Genomic DNA, 17,371 nt, shown 5'->3' with positions numbered 1-17,371 from the left:
AAGGCTGGTTTAGCTTGGCCACTTGTTATAAGTATTAATAACATATAAACTATTCCCACCACTCCCAAACTTTTGTGTGATGTCAAAAGTATGGACAGGAGGAGAAAAAACAAAGTAATTCAAACAAATCTCACTGAGTGTGATCTAGACTTAATTCCTTTTTCCTATACACAGCTACCCTGATCCTCTAGGGAAGACCTCTCTCCAAAGAAGGCTGTCCCTGTTCAAGACCTCCTTTCATTAGAAATTGTCCTTGTGCCCTGGGTAGGATCAGGTGATCCCTACACCTTCTCAGACCTCTGCACAATAGATGACAGATTAAAGATTATTCTTCTGATGCTGCCCTTTGCCTCTGGGGAAAGCAGAGCTCTGAATGGCCATGGAGGCCTGTGGGCCACAGATAAATCTTTCATTCAACATCTGTTGTAAATCCCAAGGAATCTAAAGGGATTTGGCAATTTATTCTAACCAAGGCTTAGATGATCAAAAGAATTTCCTCAAGTCAGCAGCACTTCAGATGAAAACTAGCCAAAATCTTTAAATATAGTCCCTATAGCAAGTTGAAGCCATTATTCTTTTTTTTTGAGTTTATATGTCTTTATTTCTATAATCTCTCAGAGAGAAGGGAGAGGACAGAAACGAAAGTTTAAGAGCATTGGCTAAGTTTTGCCTTGCTCAGTTTCTGCCCTGAGAGACACCTATCTCCAACCTCCTAGTGACATCACCCTTCAGGGACTGATCAATTGCTGGAAAATACTCATTGCCAGTGCCCTAATGACCAAAAACCTGCCAGAGAAAGTGCAAAATTAACTCTGGTTCTAAATAACTAAGGATTAGGTGAATATTTTCTTCCATGAACTATTTCAGCTGGCACTCCAGCTGCAGGTTTCTCTCTGCCTTCAGTGGAGGGATCACACCTTCAGCTGCTTTGGGGTGGGACACTGCACCTATGCTCAGGCAATTTGGTCTTCATTTCTGGCTTTCTTCAGGTAACATTTAGGATCTCACAGAAACCTGGTGCATGTTTTAGGAGGAAACACATTATTCCAAAATGTTCATTTGGAATACAAAGTCTTCCTCTCTTCCTGTCTCTGTTTCCTCTTCCGTAAAATGGCTTTCTGCTCTTTGGAGATATGAAGGGATTTTTGCTGATGTTTGGTAAGAGGTCATGGAACAGGACTGATAAATATTGATAAATCTAGTGATAAATAGAATTCCTGTCTGTCTGCAGGTCCTGACTCTTCACAAACCTTGAGCTGTGCCCTTACACCAACAGTCGGGTCCAGCATGGTAATGAGCATTTCTGGCCTCCATCCTAGTTCTGTCTGTAACTGTGGAGTGAAAATAATAAATACTTCTGTCACTCAAAGCAGCTGTTGCTTCTTAAAGAGAACTCAGTAAAGTACAGGATTAGGTCCTGCTTACTTTTTTGTCTTTAGTTCTTTCTGCCATTTTTTAACTTAGTCTCCTTCTCCCTTTCCAGGTATCTTCTGCAATGTCCCTTCTGTTCAAATTCTGTGTTATCCCAGCTGGGAGAACAGTCCTGGAAAAAACATCCCAAGGAATGTGTACACTATCTATCCACCCTGCTCTGACTTTATGGATCTGGTATTGCTTGTTCTCCCCTGGCCAGTGTGTAAGCTGCCATAGAAGTGTAAACTGGCTTAAAGTCTGAGCTTCAGGCATTGGCTAATCCAACTGAAATGCAGCTATCTATAACAGAGAGCAAAAATCAAATTTGTCCTGCCAGAAGGATGTACTGATCTTTTACAATGCATTTGGAATGACAGCTGCAGATAGTACCTCGAGATGCTTGCTAAATGGGGAATGGGCCAGGTATAAATCCTAAATCCTGCTACAGAACATCTTTCCAGGACAGAGCCAAAACCTAGAGGAGATGCTATCTATTGTAAATTGACTCTGCAGGTCTGCTGAAATATTTGCTGATACTTCTTGAGGGCTAAATTCATACACAAAAAGAAACATACTAGAACAACTGAGTGAACTTACAATAATGAAACAAGAACGAAATGTGGCTCCAATCCCTTCCTAACTGGGACAGAACTAAAATCACCAGGCCCTCCCTTGCTATAATTTCTCTGGCAAGGAAAAAAGACACAAGATCAACATGACACTGATTTCCCTATGATCTGCTGGGGACAGGAGGTGTCTCACTGCCTGGCCTGAGTGGCAATGGCAGAGACCTTCCCAAGGCTCTTTGCTCATTCCTGTCAGGCATGTTTTGGCAGGGAGATTTTTTTTTAATTCTTGTGCAAACTGAATGGTTTAACAAAGCAGAGGTATAGATAATGTGTTCTAGATTAGTGATCAGCCTTGCAGTTAAACCTCTCCTCAACTCCACAGAGAAGAAAGAACAAAAGAGAGAAGAAAAATTAATGGATTCTCCAAACTGCTATGTTACTCTAACTTAAGGCTGCATGAGTGCTATACCCAGGTTCTGTGAGCACTCCCTGGTCCTGCATGCATTTGTGCCTACAGAATTCTTCCAGCTCCAGTCAGAGAGGAGCAGCTGCAGTGAGAGCAGTGGAGTTAGTGCCAAATTGTGCTTCTGATGAGATGCAAGAGGAATTTCAATTTCAGTGGAAACCGCTAACAGCATCTAACAGAGACTTGAATGTTGACCAGCTCTCTCTGACTCTGGAAAACAGGAAAAAAGCAGCACACCATTAAAACAAAATCTCACATAATAAGCAGAGCTCATTTGGGTGTCAGTGCAGGTACCAATCTATCAGCTGTCACCTATCTTGACAAGTGTCACCTGGGACTAACACATTGAGAGAGCACAGTGCTTTCTGTGCTTCTCTCTCTTGTACTGCTCTCCCATGCCCATGTCCTAGTCCCACAGTTTAAAGCCTTTTTCCACCTCCTATGTGCATTTGATATTCACATCTATTGATTTAGGTCTTTTGACATTATCCTACAACGTGCCTTTTGCTGACAGTATTCACTTGAGAATGATTAGCCAGACATATTTTTAATGCAACAGCCCCTGAGGTGGGAGTTCTGGGACAGGGCCTTTTCTGATGTGATTTGGATGGAACACCCACCTGTATAAATCTGTATAATTCTGTATAAATCACCTAATGTCCCATCCTGCCACTTCAATTTTTCATTGCATTTCTCCGCTGTCCTTCTTTCTGCTTCTTCCATACAACTTCCAACCCTCTCTCCACACTTTTACTTGATTATTCATTTTATAACATCTTTCTTTCAAATACAAGTGGATAAATACTACTGACTCCAGCAGGAAATAAGGATATGAGGTCAGGTATAAAAGAAGTTGACTCCAGCACTTGTGGTGAAATTGCTCCTGTACTCCTACCACAGAACATGAAATCAAGAATTCCAATCAGGAAAGTGGACACCATCTCTTATGGGAAGGAGAGAGTGTTTACCATTGGGCCAAGAAATGAAATCTCCAAACCTTGTTCTAAAGAAAAGAGGAGCATCTTTAAGCCTGGAAAAATTGAAGCTGCAATACAGGGCTGTTTCAGTCACTACAATAAAGAAGGTTCTTGATATAAGTCAGACATATTTTGTTTTCTTTGATACTGGTACAAATCCAGGATAAACACCACGATTTCACTAGAATTACTTCACATTCATGCTGATGCAAATATTATTAAAATGCCATTTCTCACCGTTAAGATGAGAACCCTGCAGCAGCACATCCACCATGCACCTGCTGCTGCAGTTCCTCATTAGAAATAGGCTTATCGAACACAGATCAGTACAGCATTTTAGCAATTCTTTTTCTTGTTCTCTCTGTCTCTACCTCCAGATCTCATTTATAGCCAAAGGAAGGGGAAAGAAACAGCATCAGTAATTTCTGTCTACAATGAAATACAATCTCTTCTTCCCAAGATTCCTTGTGGAATCAGCCCTGGCTAACGGGCTGCTTTCTCTTTTTTCATGAGAGTGACAAAACTGCAGGAATGGGAAATGCATCAGAGAAAATGCTGCTGAAGTTGATGAGCTGGTGTATTATTTTGGTGCTCCCAGAGCACAGTGGCTTGTGACTGTGACAGAATCACTGGTCCTACTGGGGACTCTGGAGAGAGTCCAGAATTATCTTTGCACTGCAGAACATTCCAGCTTCCTGCTGAAATAAATGTGTTTGCTGCATTCTGCAGGTACTTTCTGTATAAATCACAGAGTAAAATCCAGAGTCCCAAGCCTTTCAGTACAAAAATACAGCATCTGCAGCTAATGCTTAAGCAAAATTCCTTGAGACACTGCCATAGTAATTCCTTAATCTTGCCTAATTTGGTAGGAACAGATGGATGGAAGTGTAGACACGTACATATTGCTTTTCAGGTTTCTGCTTGTGACTCCCAAGCATCCCTATTGCTATAGCAGATGTATCACAGGGAAGACCAAGATTTTCCTTATAAGTTTCATATTATCACCATTTTCTCCTCTTTTAGATGATTTGACACTCCTTCCTACTCTGTAGGATTCCCTGATAGAATCTTCCAAGTACAAGTAGCTACAGCTGCAATGTTAATTGGAATTTACTGCAAATGCTACCTAACTACGTGGTCATTTGCAAGTTCCCTTACATCAGTCATTAATGATATTTAACGTTGTCAACTAACTACATCAAATTCAGAGTGTTTGGGTCCCCTGACAAAAAAGTAACCCAGGAAACTGAAATAGTCCTGCCTATGCCTTGGCATTATTCCCACAGGATGTGATCATTGCAGGATTCCACATTCCCTTATCCTATAAAAGATAGTACTAGAAAACTGACTTATCCCATTACCTTCACCTGCCATGCAGCTGGAGTCTGCCTGTAGTATGAGTACCTCAGCCAGCTTCAAACAACCTCAGAGTCACAACAGAGGCACAGACTTTAGTCTGGGCTGCACGAGCTTCCCAGGTGTCCCAGGGGCTTACATCCATCCCACTGCACTTCCCTGTGGCTGCACCCCCATTGCCTCCCACCTGCTGCTGTTACCCAGGAAAGCTCAATGAAAGATGCAAGTGCCAAGTTCACTGTGACATAATGGCAATCCAAGACTTCAGATTTGACAAGCCCTTTATCCTGCCCAAAGTCCTTTGTATGAAGAGCCCTTTCATCAACATGATTCTCCTTTGTTCTGTTTCAATTTTTATGGAACTGGACTTCACAAATTGTTTTAATGGTAGAAAGGAGATCAGATGGGTTTCAGGGCCAGTCCCTGCCACAGACAGAAGCACATTACTTCTTCAGCTGCTTGCATGAAATATACTTGGCTACCAGGATGTTCTTGACAGGATTATATAGTGACCTCCTGCTGTATTTGCAGGGAATGCCCTAATGCAGGGAGGAATGATGCATCTGACTCCATGTTCTCAGAAGGCCAATTTATTACTCTATAATACTATATTATATTAAAGAATACTATACCATACTAAAGAATACAGAAAGCATACTTACTCAATGCTAAAAAGATAATAATGAAAACGCCTGACTCTCTCCAGAGTGCTGACACAGCCTGGCCCTGATTGGCCAAAGAGTGAAAACAACTCACAGCAGAATGCAATGAAACAATCACCTGTGGGTGAACAATCTGCAAACACATTCCACATGAGCACAACACAGGAGAAGCAAATGAGCTCAGAATTGTTTTCCTTTTCTCTGAGGCTTCTCAGCCTCCCAGGAGAAAAGCCCTGGGCAAAGGGATTTTTTCAGAGAATGTGAATGCCACAACCTCCCTAACTGTGTCTTGGGAATATCTTTTAAAGATGCTTCTAGAAGATGCAGCAGTTGAGGATGGCAGTATTGCATCTCCCCCACCTGCTCACCATATTTGTCTTCACTGTGAAAACACACAAGTACACCCCTCACCTGGTCATGCTGTGCCTGCTACCATCACTTTGGGGACAATGAGAATAGTACATCCCCAGTCTGAAAAGTGCATATTACATGGCTCTATGCAGGTATTTTCCATATGTATTATGTTGTATTGATTAGTAGTGCTGTATTAACATCTTAATAGTATGGTAAATGTAGTTTTGTAGGTAAAAATGTAACTTTTGTAGTTAAAATAGAAACTATGTATGTGAGATATTTTTTTAAAGAAAGGAATGAGGTACTTGCACCAGATAGCAGCCACAGAACACCTAAATATTTCAGAGAAAAAGAATTTATTGCTACATTATCAGATGAAACTAACTTCTTCTCACCTCGCTCAGCCCCGAAGATGCTGTTAGGATTCAGAGGAAGAAGCTGACACTGACCAGACAGAATCCTTTCTTTGAATGGAATTTATGTATCATGGGTGAGCTGTATGAATATGCAACAGGCTATTGCTTTTAAGGGTTAATCCTCTGTTAATGTGGGTCCTTTTTCAGGCTTATTTTGCCCACAAAGAGGTACCCAGACTGTCCCTAACTCTTTGTTTTTATTGTCTCATATTGTTCTAATCCTAATTTTCCAAATTTTTTTTACTCTAATTATATTACTATTTTTATAACTATTTTATTACTATAAACTTTTAAAATTTTAAAAACAAGTGATTGGCGTTTTTCACACCCAGGGATATGGGAAAAGCAAAACTTTATTAGGACTCAGCAGAATGTGTTTTCTGTTGTTGCTTCTGACTCTTCTGCATTTCTGAATTAGGAAAATGTATTCATGGAGTCTTTTATCCATTTTTCAGTCCTGCAGTGAATTTTTACATTCCCACCAGAGACTCACATGCCATTGTCAGTAACCAAGGGACACAGCTTAATACCTCAGAGATCTCAGTGTGGCACATGGAACCACTCTGGCTGTTGGCCACAGCTCTGGAAGAATAATAATGGAAAAAAATGTGCTTGCTACAGGACTGTAGACCTAAGGGAGTCAAAATTCTATTGATCCCAGCCCATCTTGTTCTCATTACAATCTGCTCTGCTGCTAGCATCAGGAGTTTTGACAAGATCCATTGATATTAGTGGGGTAAATACATCCTTAGGTGGCATAAATCAGCAGCACTTGCTATGCCAATTTATAGCAACTGCAAATATAGACCATTCTGATATGTGTTATGTGAAGAGAAATAGTATGCAGGGTCAATATGGAAAGCTCCAGAACAGCTGAGTCTTGAAGAGCATTTGTTTAACTAATCAGCTACACTATGCAATCAGTGTCTATTTTTCCTCTCATAAATAGGCATGCATGAGGGAAGAAATGATTGTTAAATACTCACACAGCAGGTTTTAACAACTGCAGATTTGAGACCAAAAAAACCAAAAAACCTCAAGCACAAATAAAGCTTCCCAGCTGCTTTTTTTTTTTCCCTTACAGTTGAATAAATAATTGCCTTTGGCTCATAGAATAAATATAAAACTCCTCAGAAATGGCTACTCAACAAAGGACCAAAGAAGCCTTGCATTTTCAGAAGGAATTCCTCAAGAAACAGCATATGTAGGAGACAATGAATTATATATTTTTCTCATTTCCTCTGTGTTAGAGACAACTAAAAATCTGGAATAGCAAAGTAAAGAATGAAATATTTAATTAATAAACTGAATGAAGAGACCAGAGCATGGCAGAAGAAATAGCAGATTCTTCACTCTGGAGTGCTGAATAAAAGATAAAATACAGCAAGACATTTCCCAATCATCTCCACTGTACTTCAACTCCTAAAACAAGTCTGCATGCTACAGCTTTACTGAGTGCACTGAATAAAACACCACAAATACTTGAGAGAAGGGATTACCATGAGAGAAGGAAGTAAAAAGCAATATGACAGTGTCACACAGAAAAATGCAAACACAGACACTGCGTGGTTGGAAGCTGAGCTGGTGCAAGTGTTGGTGCCAACTTCACCATGAAACCACAGGTAGCTCTAACACCTGAGTTACCTGTGTTGCTCAGGAACATCAAGCTTTAAACCATTGCCAGAGTGGGAGTTGAGCTTATGACTCAAAGAAAGAATATGACTGTATAATCTTTTTCAACCTACCTTCTTGTGAGCTGGTTTTTATTCATTTAACATCCTTTCATGAGATGCCTTTATTAGCAAACAAAGTGTGAGGTATTTCACACGATCTGTGTGAATTTTTATGAAGGAGGAGAAGAGAGTCATAAGATGGATGTGTCAGCTGGGAGGTCTGGGAGATTGGCTGTAAAAATTTTAAGGAGATAATTTAAATAAAACAGTAATCAAAGGAAGTTGAAAGAGTGGAAGAATGTCACAAAAAGAAACAAGCTGCTTTTCTCAGCTGAAGGAACTGGGGTGATATGATTCTCTGAGCCCAGACTGGCTGCACTGATTATAAACTTTATTCTATAAGATCCCACGAAGCTGCATTTTTAGAGATTATGATTTACTCCAGATTAAGTAGCCCCATAAATCCTGCCAGCTGGAAAATGGTTTGATTGTTTTAAGAGAAAATTATGTAATCAAGAAAATCCAATCTTTTCCTTTCACCCTTTTTTCTCCCAGTTAAAACATTTTAACAGCAAAGCTGAGTTTTACAAGTGTAACAGACAGGCCAAAATTAGTAACATTAAAGCTGTAAAGGGATCAAACGATCCCCAAAGAACCACTTCTCCATTACAGTAAAATCCAGCCTTCTCTATATCAATCATCCCAGAATAGCAGAGCATTAGATAACACCTGGCACTCACATGAGCTCTCAGAAGGTTTGTGTTCATGGCAAGGTTTGTTTGTGTCATAGCTCCTGTGCACTCATTATTTGACTCCTGTCCAGGCACCAAGTCCCACAGTTATTGTGGTGTTAGTAGCTCAAACTGATTAACAGAGAAAATAAGCACAGCTTGTCTTACATAAAGGTAAGAAAGTTGAACAGTATAATTCAGTTCTGTTGACCTCCCTGGAAAAGGAGGGAAAGTGTGAGGGTTTTGATTTTAAAAAAAATGAGGCTCTCAGCATGTTCTGCTTTCCAGATACATCAAGATGTAAAATAGACAGGGACAGTGAGAGTGGGAAGAAAATCATGGGGTCCAGCTCATGTGGCAATGAGATTCACACTGCACATTCAAATTGACTGGCACAGATACTTGCAATAATAAGGTGGCATTTTCATAAATAGGAAGAAAGTATGGACTGGGCTATTTTGACATTCTGTCAGATCTAAAATCCTGCAATAATCTAACATGAGTAGGGCAGTGTGCAGCGTTTCAGCATTCATATCCTCTGAAAAAATTCCTTCACCTGGGGTTTTTCTCCTGGGAAGCTGAAAGGCAGCTAGAGAGGCCTCAGAGAAAAGGAAAACAATTCTCCTCTCATTTGCTTCTCCTGTGTTGTGCTCATGTGGAATGTGTTTGGAGATTGTTTACCCACAGGTAATTTTTTCATTGGATTCTGGTGTGAGTTGTTTTCACTCTTTGGCCAATCAGGGCCAAGCTGTGTTGGGTTTTCATTATTATCTTTTTAGCATTCAGTAAGTATCTTTTCTGTATTCTTTAGTATAGTATAATAAAATATAGTAAATAAAGTAATAAATTGGCCTTCTGAGAACATGGAGTCAGATCCATCATTCTCTCCCCATGTTGGTGAACCTACATTTACAACATTGTCCCTTCTAACACCCTTCTAAAATTTTGGCTCAAAAGAAAGGAGACAGAGATGTGTGGTACTCCAGGAGCACTGGAGAGTACGTGTCACTCTCTCAAGGCAGGTAGCTGCAGTGGCACCTGATCAAAGGCTACACACACACACAGAATCTGGCAATCAAACCAAATCAGCAATTGCCGACTTAACCAAATTAATATTGTGAGGCTGAATTAGCCACATGCTGGCACTGTAATTCTAATTGTTTTCAAATACACATTGTAATAAAAGTCTAATTAGCACACATCTCCAAATGGAGCTGATGGTACCTAGGGTGGTTTTGCATTGGTGACAAGTAATGAAGGATTATACACATTCACTTGCTGCCTCTGGGATGCTTTTCTTCTCATCTTTTTTTGGGGTTTTGTGGTAGAGGTTTTAAATAAACACAGGAGAACAAGAAGGAAAGATCAGGCTGACAAACTGCATGAGATAAAATACATAGATCAGAACTTCAGGAATGCTTTTCAGCAGAGAACATTTAAATAACCTGACTACAGAGATGTGAATCTAATGCCCATGTGCTGAGCAGGGTGGCTGAATGACCAGCTGGCATGCAGGTAGGCACACAGGTCTCTATGCAAGCACATCAAGACACACACTCACTGATTGTGAACCCACACACCCCCCAAGTCCTGCAGGCAGTGATCCAACAGCACAGCCCCAAACCCCAGCACACACCTTCAACAAAGACACATTTGCTGTACCACTGCATCAGGGGTCACGTCCACACTTCAGCTGCACGAGGCAGTGGTGAGGAGCAGTGTGACTGGCACCACTGAACACCTCTGGAAGGCTGCAGGGAACACCAGCCTTCTCCCAGCACAGGAAAAGCTGCCCAAAGGGAGGCAGAGCAGCAGCATGATGAGGGATGCCTGGAATCATGGATATGTTGCTTTTCCTTCCAGTCCCGCTCAGTACAAGGCACAGCAAGCCCTGAACTCTTGAGCTGGTGTGATGACCTGTAGAGTTTGCAGCAGCCACTGCATGCATTAATAATGCCACTGTCTGTCCCAAGGGCTGACCCAGCTCCCAGCCAGGGTCAAGCTCCATTGACTACATGCTCTGGAATAGTCTAAACTGCATGAACACAGAACCAGAACAGCTTGCCATTGGGCCAGTGACCAGAAGATGGAGTAACTTATGGAAACACAACCATATTGTACCCTCATGCTGCACAGCACATGAATAAATGGTGAAGCATTTTCCAGCACAGCTGTCTCCATCTCACCCTGGCAGGTGACATTATCCTGAAGGCAAACAGAAGCACAGGCTATGAAAGGGAATGCAGTCCCTTCCCAAACCTACCTGCCATTCCATTGCCACATTTTTCTGAGACAGACAGGCCTAGGTAAACAGAAGGGAGCCAATTAGGTGCTGATCTGAGTGGTTCCATGGAAAGTTATTACTTAAAAGCTAATTAAAATAATTAGGGGACATTTTAATTAAAACATCAACTTAAAATGAATGCAGTAGATATCAAGCCCAGCAGGATGCACAGCTAGCAGATTCCCCTTGGAGGCTGCTAATTAGTGTTTGAAGTGACTGCTAACAATAAATAAAATAATAATATTCCTTTAGGCCTTAGAAACTTTAAGAATCTGGTTCCTTTTTGTCCAATGCATGCCCAAGGCTCAATCCCCGCTGCATGCCCAAATAGTTTGAAACAATATTTCAGGCTATTAGAAGATTAGAAAGCTGTAGTAACTTAGACTAAATCTTTTTAATGTTGTTGTATTCCTTTAATCTAACAGTCCCTTGCAGCAGAGAGAAAACCACTGGAATTCCCAGGAACCACACCACCCACTGGGCCACACTGCAGGGCTGCTGTTTTATGTGGTTCATCTGTTCTCAGGTCAGGACCACTTCCATGAGCAGGTTGTTTATGATGAAAAATTGAAGGGAAAGCTTATTTTTCCTTACTCTGATACCAGAAGTGTTACAGCCTGGAAAAAGTTGTTCCTGGGTGCACATCTGAAGAGTTCTGATGGTCCACTGAAAGATACAGAAACCCACACAGAGCTCAAGCCCACCTCTGACACTGTACCTCCCTCTCCAAAGGGGGATACACCAGCATTTGTTACCTTTGAAAGTTCTGCAAAGCATTTGCTGTAACACTGCAAAGGATCTAATTCTGATCTCAGTGGCACTGGTGGTGATCTGAAGCATCTCTTGTTCAAGAAGATTATTGGCCAAGCCAGAAAGAAATTCAAGAGTCTCAAGTCTTGCTTTGATGCCCCAGATGACAGCAGGTGAAGACCAGCTCATTCACTGCTGACCACAGCCATTTCCCAGCTGGAACTGATCACTGCATATCAATGTTACAGGGCAATTCAGGACAACTGTGACTTGGATGTTGTCTATCTCTGATGTCTTAGATGTCTCTGATCTCTGTTATCTAATTCAATATCCTATTCCACAGTGCAACTGAACAGGACAATAATATTTTCCGACTGAAGGTAAAGCCAGTTGCTGACATTTCTAGTTCACTTCCATCCATCCATCCATCATCCATCCATCCATCCATCCATCCATCCATCCATCATCCATCCATCATCCATCCATCATCCATCCATCATCCATCCATCATCCATCCATCCATCCATCCATCCATCCATCCATCATCCATCCATCCATCCATCCATCCATCCATCCATCCATCCATCCATCCATCATCCATCCATCCATCCATCCATCCATCCATCCATCCATCCATCCATCCATCCATCCGGGCTCCCAGCCAGGCAGGGACAGCTGCAGTCAAGGACAGAGTTACACAGATCAGCTGTGCCTTTAGTCCAGGGACGTGCTGCAGCAGCACCCAGTCAGCATGAAGATGGACTGGGACAAAGGCTGGGAATGGCTTTGGGCAAAGACAGAAGACACAGTGCTGGTGGCAAGAAGTGAATAGAAAGGGCTGGCCTTGATCTCTGTGCTCTCTGAAGTGCTCCTGGAGGAAAGCTCCAGAATTAGAGGGCAAAAAAAGTGCTTGTGCCTTTTGGCCACCAGCTGCTGCCTGAATTGATCCAGCTCTGCCCAGGGTGACTTGCTGTGCAGGCTCAAGGCACACATGAAACATCAGTTCAACACTGCCCTAGAGGACAGCACATCAATAATTGTACCCAGTGACAGCCACGGCAGCAGCTCTTGCTCTAGAGGAGCAATGGCTGAAGGGGAAGCAAAGAACTCATCACTGCAGATCTAAACAAATCTGGATTGCATTTGCATTTCATTCCAATTTAATAAGATAGTTATTGTTTGTTAAGTATGTGCCAATTGATTACTGCAGCAACATATTTATTAAAGAGGAATAATTCAGCTGAAGATGCATATTCTATTCATCTAAATTGAATCAAGCAGATTGAAAGCAATGAAGTGTCATCGAGCATTCATCCCCAGTTTACATGCACTTTGGAAAAAATTCTACAATCTGGAAGACAAGCTGCTGTGTTCCACAGCAACCTGTGACTAGGAGGAAGTATCATCCATGAAGGACTTGAGTGTAAGATGCTGGAAGCCAATTATGAGCCTGCAGACCCTGAAAGCCACAAAAACTTGCTCTGCCAGGAGTCCTTGTAGTGCTGTACAGAAGCTTCTGCCAAGAAGAGCTGTACTCACAAAGAGTAAACATAGAAATAAATGAAAAGACACAAAAAACTCCCTCCCAAAACTGGAAGCAGAAATGACAAGAGCCATTGCTCCCATCCATCTTTCCAGTAAAAAGCAAGTTCTTGTTTCCACTAAATTCCACAGAGAGCTGAAAAATCAGGAGAAAAAGACCACCCCTACAAAAGGTGAAGAAAAGGCAGAGTTCAGAGCTTGTGCCAGTTCTGGGAAGGAGATGTGGGGTATGTGGGGATGGGGGAAAATTAAATCCCATTTGATGAATATGAAAAACTAATGATCCTCTTCATGGTGGTCTCTGCACATGAGCAGCTGCAAATTAGAAGACTGCTCCAGCCAGGAAATGTCAATTGTGTGGAAATGTCATCTTCATTGCAGAGCTCTCCTGGGGCTGCTGGAAACTGCAACTCAGCTGCATTAATTTCCATTCCTCTTTCTCTGTCTCATTTTCTTTTCTTTTTCAATCTTTTAACCTTTATTAAAATTTTTTTAAACAACCACCTTTTCTGCATTCAGTAAAAATTTGTATCTATAACTGTGAGAAAGGTTAAAGATTTCAATTAGAAAGGTCACTCCAGGGTGATTGTGCAGCTGGATTCATATTCTGCCTGCTCTTTGGAAAGTTGAAGATAGCACTGAGTAGCTTCCTGTGCCAGGGCTGACATCTCCAGCTTTTTTAGTCCCAACAAAAATAAACTTTCAGACCTTACCCTTCAAATAGTGCAAAGTTTCACAGATCTCAGGAGGCTTTCAACAGAGGAAACTGAAATTTGAGTTCAAATTGAAGGCCAGCTTGAGAGGAAAACAAGATGTATACAGACAGATGATTCCCAGTGGGAGCCCACTACACTCTCAGAGGTGAGTGTCTCTAACTGAGGACACTGGGGCTCTTGACGTCTCCAAAGCACCCTGAGGATGAGACAAATCTCACTGGTAGGCATATATAACATTGCTGTCTAAACTCCCACTTCCCATATTCCACAATTCTTTCCCCTACCCTAAACTACACCTTGCTTAATAGAAAAAAATAGATGAATGTATTCCCTGGTGTTGAAATAAGGGAGAAACAACAAAGTGCACAGGAGTGACAAGCATATGGCTGGTCAGGAGAGAGGGATTAGGTGAATTACAATTGATTTTCCACTGTTAATAAACCATTAAGTGCTTGTGATTGCATCTTGAGGAGATTTATAATTATTCATTGAATCTCAGAAGATAATTAAACTTCATTAAACACAGACATGACAAGCTTGCATAGTAAAGAATAAACCCCAGAGCAGGTTCCTTATCAGAGAGGGAGATACCATGTGGGAAATGATAAGGAGAACCAGGGGAAATAAAAGGATTTTAAACTAAAACCAGTTTTGGGCCAAACAAGAAAATACTGCCCTCAATGTGGCCTTTTCACCTCTTTTCCTTTGTTTTTAAGGGTTCTTTGCTTTGTCTTTCCCACACTGCTTTGGCTGGCAGTGAATGCTTTATGTGAATGCCACTTCCCTGTTCTGCAGCAGTTGCTGCATTAAAATGTTAGTAGGAATGTTTTAGAGCCAGTGGGGACTGGTCTTGTTGCATGTTTACCAAAGAGTCTGTGATCTCCAAAGCACAGACTGAGGAAGGAAGCAAGGGGACACGGTAGTGGGGAGATGCAGTTCATCACCACATGGATCAGAATTCCCAAACAGCAGCATTTGTGGTACCAAGGGAGTGCATATCTCTTTCAAATAATTTGCTCTTAGCTTGTGACCATGTGCAAATTTAGCCCATATAGTCCATATTCTAGAAATTTATTAGGACATAATGGGATATGTACAGGCTGTATGGTATGTTCAATACTGATATAAATAATGACCTAGTTAGATACAAAACATTTGACACTGGATAAGCAGAATCTAAGAGTATTTCATTAAAATAAGTTATTCATCAAAGAAGAAACCCACTGGAAAAGAAAAAGCTAACAATAATGTGCACTACTGAGGAGCAAAGGAATCTTGGCCAGCTAGTGTTGGTAACCAAAGCCCGTAATCCAGAATAGCAATTGCAAAAATTTGATTAGTTTGGTATTGGAAGCTGTCAGTGATTACAGGGCCCCAAACCAAGTAAACATCTTCATATACTAATACAGTCAAAGGAGCCACTCACTGGAATGTCCTCTCCTGCTCATACAAGGTAAGCCAAGGTAAGTGTCTTAGGTTGGAAATGGGGTGTATATTCTGTTCCTGTCTGTTAGAGGTGTGGCAGTTGTCTTCTGTTCATTGGGCAGTCTACTTTATCTCTCCCACAGCCAATCCTCCCTCCAGGAGATCTCTTCTGTTCATGGCCACTGAGTGTCCCTGCATGGCTGAGAAAATTCCATCATCCCACTGGGGGATGCTCTGCCCAGGGGAGGAGCCAAGCATTACTACCTGGATACAACCTGAGATTCTGGAACAGCACAGCAGCCTCTGCCCACTGCATTCCCAGAGGAAGACCAGACCTATCTACACCACCACTGGATCTTCAGAGGAAGACTACAGCCTGTTCTACAGGATCCCTGCCCCAGCAGAACCACACCTGGCACTCCAGGAGGGCTGAGCCACAATTCCAATGGGACTGCTACCAACAGCCTGACCCACAGGGTGTCAGGCTGTGTTCTGACGCTGTCAGTCTTGTTTTATATTACTGCATTGTCTATTTTATTTTTTATTTTCTTCCCTATTAAAGAACTGTTGTTCCTGCTCCCATATTTTTGCCTGAGAGCCCCGTAATTTCAAAATTATAACAGTTTGGAGAGAGGGTGTTTACATTTTCCATTTCAGGGGAGGCTCCTGCCTTCCTTAGCAGACACCTGTCTTTTCAAACCAAGACAGTAAGATAAAAGCCCCCCTGTCTTGGCCTAAGCTGATGTCACTGCCTTTTACACTGAATTTCCTGAAACACAGAGAATGAAGAGTTTTCAGTCCTGACGCAATCTTATTTTATTAAGAAATCTGATTTTATTAAGAATTGCAAAAGTTGACATGAAAGATGTTGATGAATAATGTTAACATTAAAAGATGCTTCCCCCAGTGGGCTGACACAATTTTGCTAAGCACATATTCTCTGTGAGCACACCACACAGGGGAGGAGAAATGCACTTTGCACTTTGTTTCTGGTATGAACACCTTTTCACCCCCTCTGACACCCAGGGGAATGACTGAGCCCTACATCTCTCCTTCATTTTCTATTCCTGCTTGACACAACACCTCCTCTTTTCCTTTTCTAAAATAGATTTTGGAAATACAGGTCTTCCCTAGCAGAGTGTAAATTAAATCAAAATCTTGTAGCTAGCTTTTCACTATGGTAACATTGCCAGAGATGCACAGTGTACACAGACCAGAAAATTATTGGTATAGACAAACAAAAGGATAAACAGAAAGGCACATAAGGGGCAAATGATCATCTGAGAGCTGTTACTTATTTTCTCCCTTAGACAATCTGTGTACAAAGCCCAGAGTCTCTGACACAAAGAGGATTCAGGTTTATCAGGCCTGATTTCTAATTGGTGCAATTGAAATAGAGAAAAGTCCTTCATCAGGTTAAACATTCAGTGAGCCAATTAACCTAAATTGATTTAATAAAGAGCAAAACAGTCTTGCTGTATGTACCCATAGTACTTGCTCCAATTCAGTTGAATGAATTTAAAATCAGTTTCAGAAAATCTTTGCAAATCTTGTAAAGGGATTTCCAGTTCTTTCAGAGATGAGAAAGGCTGAAGGGACACTCTCTACACCCAAGGCCCTTTCTCTCTTATCTTGTAATGACCCACACATCCCAGCTTTGCAATGAAGATTTCTAAAGGCAGCCTTTACTCTGGTTCTCACCCCCATCCTGTAGCACCATGTGTTTTACAGAATTGTCAAACGTAATGATTCTTACCCTGGAGAGAAATTGGGTCCCATTTTATGTTTTACTACCCAAGAAAGGAGATTTTTTACTTTCTACAGTACACAGTTGGCAGCAACAGCCCCATAAATCTTGTCAAATGCTTTTTGTTGAAATATTGTCCAGCAAGATATCTGTGAGGCTGGGCCCTGCATAGAGTAATGTGAAAAATGCATATTTTATTATTGGCTTTTCGCAAATATTAAAATTAATATCATATGTGTTATGTTAGAAAGTTATGCTGTATTAATTTTCTTAACTAGTGTGTAGATATA

At 41.4% G+C, this 17,371-nt stretch overlaps 2 long non-coding RNA genes across 2 annotated transcripts; one reads left to right on the top strand and one right to left on the bottom strand.

Moving 5' to 3' along the window:
- Window positions 1-1,435: 1,435 nt before the first annotated feature.
- LOC135285145 (uncharacterized) lies at window positions 1,436-11,846 on the bottom strand. Its single transcript, XR_010350128.1, has 5 exons — window positions 11,657-11,846; window positions 11,496-11,567; window positions 10,881-10,919; window positions 2,452-2,658; window positions 1,436-1,543 (listed from the first exon to the last, which is right to left on the bottom strand). It is a non-coding gene; the product is annotated as an uncharacterized LOC135285145 (long non-coding RNA).
- Window positions 5,599-7,223, top strand: LOC135284978 (uncharacterized). The gene is made up of 3 exons (XR_010350027.1): window positions 5,599-5,946; window positions 6,202-6,287; window positions 6,669-7,223. It is a non-coding gene; the product is annotated as an uncharacterized LOC135284978 (long non-coding RNA).
- Window positions 11,847-17,371: the final 5,525 nt, after the last annotated feature.

The sequence above is a fragment of the Passer domesticus genome, chromosome 22 (genome assembly GCF_036417665.1).
Source record: "Passer domesticus isolate bPasDom1 chromosome 22, bPasDom1.hap1, whole genome shotgun sequence".
NCBI lineage: Eukaryota > Metazoa > Chordata > Aves > Passeriformes > Passeridae > Passer > Passer domesticus.
This window is presented reverse-complemented; position numbering and strand designations above follow the sequence as displayed.